The sequence below is a fragment of the Diadema antillarum genome, unplaced genomic scaffold, assembly GCF_040938485.1.
Source record: "Diadema antillarum isolate AM-2024a unplaced genomic scaffold, OU_Dant_1.0 seq00000098_RagTag, whole genome shotgun sequence".
Taxonomy (NCBI): domain Eukaryota; kingdom Metazoa; phylum Echinodermata; class Echinoidea; order Diadematoida; family Diadematidae; genus Diadema; species Diadema antillarum.
Genome location: NW_027271187.1, coordinates 675,700 through 681,898, shown reverse-complemented (window position 1 = coordinate 681,898; position 6,199 = coordinate 675,700).

The following is a 6,199-nucleotide window of genomic DNA, read 5'->3' as shown; positions in this document are numbered from 1 at the left end:
ATTGATGGGGGTTGCTCGCAAAAGGTCACAGGTGGGACGCATTGCCATCAACCTACATCATGTTATTATCATGCTTGCAGCCGGGGGGGGGGGGGGGGGGGGGAGAAATTTTCAGCCGGTCAGTCCCAAGGCACTGACACACCCCTCCCCCTCCCCCTTACCACGTGAAGGGAATCGAGGTCAATGCAACTGGATATATGTGTCAAGTTATCGCCTCCCTCCCATGTCATGAAAGCATTGATTCTCTCACACTGTAATATTCCGTGTGCTTTAATATTTTAAGTCATCATTTTGTCGGTGTAAGATTCGACTGCTGGGATAGGTGCAGTCGTGACACAGAGTTCAAGGAAAAGCGGTAGTACTCCTCCTCTTGTTCAAAAGCACACGCTCACATTTACAAGATCCCTCCAATTCTCAGCATCAAATATCTCATGCTAGTTTTTGCTAGGTATGAATGGTATTAGTGAGTAAATCCATTAAATCTCTTCAGCCTTTCAATAAATGTGGAACTTCATCTATGCATGCCTCTGGCATAAGTGTGCTGATAATAAAATCCATCATCTCACTATTCTGCTGACTGTTTGGAAAAAAAAGTCAATGAAATGCTCTGTGACTCATTGCTGTTGTTAGACTTTAAATGGCACCTGTCATTCATCACCAGGAAAAAATGGAAATTCTCACCGTTTCCGTGTTGTTACCGAGATAAAAAAAATATGATACTTGTAGTGAAAGGGTCACTGATGGCGATATGTCATTCTTATTTGAATTATCTGATCAAAGATTTTATTAGTTCATCCATCCACATTATGAAAATTATACATGAAGATTAAAAAAGAAATAGTAATGACATGTTAAATTCTAGGCTATTGGGGAATATCGAAAGCCCATTATAATACATGAGTGATATGTTTAAAGAACAAAAAAACTCAATATAATGTTTGTCTGGTGTCGATATGCCTTACTTGAGAGGTATGGGAATATATTTTTTATTCAAGATTATAGTGTAGAAATGGATGTATGCAAGTAATTGTTTGTAGAATGTGCATTGCTTGTTCTAGGAATGCATGTGCCAAGTGTGTGAATGCCTTCGAATCTGAAAGCAGATTTTGTTGTACTGTTGTGATGTAATATCTTAAACAGGAATGAATTATTAGCACCACTGAAGATTGATCTAAATGGTGTAGACTCAATATCTCTTTAAATGATTAAACAAGTTTATATGGCGTAATGTGTCCCTTTGGCCCAGAGTTTAAAAAAGAAAGAAAAAAATATATCACTGTAGTCACAGTTTGAATAAATAGCATTTGACTAAAGGATGACACATGGGGGGCAAATAATCTTGTGATGTTTGGTAGGCACCATATGAACAAGAGTATGTTGGTACTCTTGGTAAGTAAATGTTTTGAAGTATTCTGTACAAGCAATTTACGCAATATTAACGGTCGAATGTGTTTATTCTCCAGCAGTTCTTACGCCATGGTATTGTCTGTTGTCTAAATACACTCCCATCGAGAATTCAGACCTTAAAGTTACAGATGGGACAGGGAGAAGGAAGAAGTGTGTTCGTGCCCTACGATAGGTGTCAAAATCTCTTTACTCGGTAATTGGCTTCTGGCAAGCAGTCCTTTGTTACTACGCTTCGGAGGGGCACGCAGAAATCCCGACTGGACTCTAATACCGTTTAGTGATCAAATTGCTCTACACATACCACGCATCTTAGTGGCCGTGTGTCTGTCTGTGTGTCTTTTTGTCTTTGTGGGTAGCAAGTTCTCCATCCATTGTATCAAAGCTCTATCAAGACCCTAACTACATGATTCGTGAAGTCATATGCTACGAGCTGAATCAGCTCAATACCTGCCCCGCCAAACACGACGAGTTGCGATTGTGCCGTGTCTTCTTCATAGTGGGCCTGACAGATACAGAAGGCACGCATCAAACGTGGCTGTACAGACCTTGTATTCAGCTTGTGTTTGGTTCATTGGCGTGAATGAAAAACCAACTTCTGTGTAATTGTGTTGTTGAACTCTTGGGACAAATATTTTGCAAAACCTGAAATGCTGCAAATGGACCAATACTCAGAACGCAGCATGAGATGTTACAATGAGTAATGACATACTGCGCCATGGGCTGGATGTTTATCGTTTTCTCAGCTATTGTTCAGTTTGGCAAAGACTTAACTTTGTACCACAAACAAAGTGGTAATCTCTGTATTGTATTTCTTATACATTAAGTGTCAAATTACCACATTGTTATAAGAGTGAAGAAACGACCCCCCCCCCCACCACTCATTTTTACCTGTGTGAGAAGTTGTAGTTTGAGAAGTCGCACTCCATAAAATTCATGTTCTGAGTGTGCGGAGATATATGTACAATTATATTATCTCTTATTATCAACAAGAAATGCATGTACCTAAGACAGAGATCTGCGACAACTTGTCATCTCTTCTGATGGTCAGATTTTTCTGATGCCGTCGTTTCCAATAATCTATTTGCAACGTTGAAAATGTGTACCTCTCCTCTGCAACATTTTCACTGCATATTCACATTGATATCAAAATTTTTCCCCAACAGTGCAGTGTAACAACATGCCATACTAATGCTAGTAATTAGGATGAATACAGTTGACAGAATATTTGACTACTTCACAAGTACTGATGGCAGTATAAAATGGGGAGCTGATAGTTCTTGGATCAGGATAGAGTGCGTTACAATTGTTTGTGTGAGCATCACGATAACTTGTCCCTTGACAAAAGAAGCTGCAGAGTTATAATGTTGTAAAATTAAAGAAGTTTCACAAACCAGCTGAGACAAGTGTAATGCTGTTTTAACCCGTTGAGGACGGGCTGACTTTGCTACAACACACATTTCTCATAGACCCCTGTCCGAGTATACTCCGTACTCGTCCTCAACGGGTTAATCCGAATTCAATGTTACAACTCATATTGTGTGATTTTTTTTCTCTCTCTTTTGTAACCAAGAATGCATGAAAGAAGCTGACCGTATGCTGTAAACCAAAGGCACGGTGAGATCATTTAGTAAGCAGACCTTTAAAAAAACAGATGTACATGTACTGATAGTTGAGGCCTTAGTTTTCAGCATAATATGAAATGACAACTTTCCTTTGGGAAAGCAAAGGTCTATGTTTCAACAATTCTATGCAGCCCATATGGTTGTAGGCAGTGTTGTCACGAGCATGTCCAACATTGCCGTAGTCAACAAAGTTTCTGTCGTGTTCAATGTCAAAAAGCATGAAATATGCATGTGTAGATGATTAGTGGGGGGGGGGGGGGGGAGAACATTATCGTCATGACTAATCTCCCAAATCTTAAATATGTGATGGTAGTATAGTCTCTCATGAGTACTCATGGTTAATTTCTTGCATGAACAGACTTGATTAGACGTAGGCATGCAGAGTTGCCAGGCCCCCTTGTTCTGCAGGAGGCTTCGTGACAGCTTAAAGGGATGGTATAGCTTTAGTTGAGATGGGGGATTCAGATTTTCAGATTTTAACTGTGAGGAGATTTACAATAAGAAACCATTTATGAAATTTGAAAAAGCATATCTAAGACGAATTCAAAGTTTATTTGATGAAAATCAATTTTGAAATGGCTGAGATATCAAAAAAATGAAGTAAAACAAAGTGGTCCTAATAAGAGATGGGTCCCATCTTTTATGAGGACCTCTGTTTATGGATATCTCAGCCAATATCATTTCTTGTCCTGATGAGGTAGATACAAGAGGCCCCCCAGATTTAGGAGTTTTCTTCACCTATTGAGGGGCATGTGCCATAGCACGTACATCTATCTCCCCGGTAGTTGTATGGAATCTCGCTGATATGTGATTTAAGAATATTTGCAACCCAGGTGGTATATGTGAATATACAGGATGAGTTACACCACCTCCCAGCAAATATGATGCATTGTGTAGTGGTGAAAAATTATCACAAGTGGAACTTTGAGCATGGGGATCCATTTTTCTGTTGAGAAAATACCGGAAGTCCCTGTATCTAACGCTGCCCCTTATTGGCAGTGTAAATACCACATTCCCTATTCAATATGCCAATACCTCGCTTTTGTAATCTTTATTATACCCCCGCCACACTTTGTTTTTCTTTCGAGAAGGTTGCAGCTTTGAGCTTTCAAGGGGAGTGTATGACAGTATGTAACGATATACAAAGCCATGTTTGAAATTTGAAGAGAAAAATATCTTCATGTTTGAAGGGTTGAACTAAGAAAAGGGCTTTAGATCAGTTAAAAATTAGAGAATAATGGTCGCCGACCAAACTGGGCCCTGTTGCATAAAAGTTCAAGCATTAGTTGGAAAATCAAACATACGTCTCTGAATACCAGATTCTGATTGGCTGGTACCCAACTCATGTTTGATTTTCTAACTTGTGTGTGATTGTATCTTTTATCGCAACAGGGCCCAGTTGGTTTGTATGGGTTGCATATTGTTAACTATCACTCACTTGATGACTTGACAGCTAATGACAAAGATTTTGCCATTTGAAATACAGGGTGCAGTTGTTGGGAATGACGTTTGTTTATCTATAAAAGGCAAAGCCTGGAAGAAAGGCTTGTTAATATTGTTGGTCATGTTATCTGGGGTCTGTTTCATGAAGTCATCACATAAAAGTCTTTGCATACATCTCAGAATGGCCAAAGTTGCTCATAGCTGTGGGAGATTTTCAGAGAGGAGTCAAATCCATTTCATGAAGTCTCTCATAAGTGCGTCCGATGAGCGAAAAGTCTCTCACGAGACGTACATGAAACAGACCCCCTGGAGGGTCAAGCATTCGATTGCATCTGGCAGTGGGCATCATTCATCATGTGAATATTACTGGTTGTTTGCATATTTTGGTGTGCTTTTTTGGTACCTAGGTTACTTTTGTACAAAGAGAGAAAGAGAATGTGAGAGAAAGAGAGAAAAAGGGGAGAAACAGGAGAAGGGAGTGCCAAGTTTTTCTGTTCCGTCTCTCCACTATGGTGAGACACCATGTGACGTGGTTTTAGAGGGTTTGCTTAGGGTCAGCACTGCTAGTAATAAAATGAAATATAAGGTCAGTAATCGATGATGCCAAATGACTTCATAATTCCTGCTGGAGTTAAAAAACCACAGGCATCGCTTATGGTCATTCTCTTGTCCAAGATAGACCCTGTCATTTCAAATTACTCCCGTCTATTTTCATTGTCCAGGCTATCAAATGACAGGTCTCGTTAATTTTGACCTGCTGTATATAAGGTTGTCAAGTCACACTCTCTACCTTGCCCTCTTGAGGTGACCAAATGCCAGAACCAATTTCTATCTTTTTTCCCCATGATTCTGTTGACCACCTGCTAATCATCCAAGAGTGTACATGTAGCTCTCCTTTTTGCCATTGGCAACCTCAAAATCAAGTGACATTGGTTCAAACTTACAGTAGTGAACATTTTTTTTCTTCACTTTTATGTTTGTTTTATTCCAGAGACATTGACCAAATTTCTTTTGAATGGTCAAGCATACCGCCTATCATGTATCATTTTATGGTGCTCACTAAGAAAAGAGTAGTACAGTAGTCACAGTGAATATGCTGGAAATATACTTTTAATGCATGCATGGGGTATATGGATCTAGCTATTACAGAGTATTACTGAAATACATTCATCTCAAACAGTGATGTGCCATATTGTAATCATGAGGTGATTTTTTTTTTTTTTTTTTTTTTTTTTTTTTTTTTTAACTCTGCCAGCATTTTATGTACTGGTAGTTCTAAGTTGGAATACACTTGATTATGAAATGAAAAGGATCATTGCCAGTTGTAATCCCTCTGCATCCTAATACATGGGCATGAATTATATAGGGCAGCAAACATCTATTGGACTTTGTAATAATTTCATATTCATTTGTGGCAAGGTGTTTCACGATATATCAAAGGTAGCTGCTAGTAATGAGACGGAGGCAGTTCTTTAGATGTTGGATACTGTCCCCGTCATATCTAGTATCTCAACCACTTTGTGAGACCCCTGTTTACAGCTAGGAATGAACTAAAACTTGCAAAGTCTCACAATTAGAGATTGTTTAGATTCTGTTGGCACATCACCAACTTGTATATGTGTGGATCATCTTAACGAGTTAACTACCAGGATGAAGGTATTATATGCACCAGTTTGGTGATGATTTAGAATCTGTGCGTGCATTGCGTCTAGATTGACCGCTCCCGT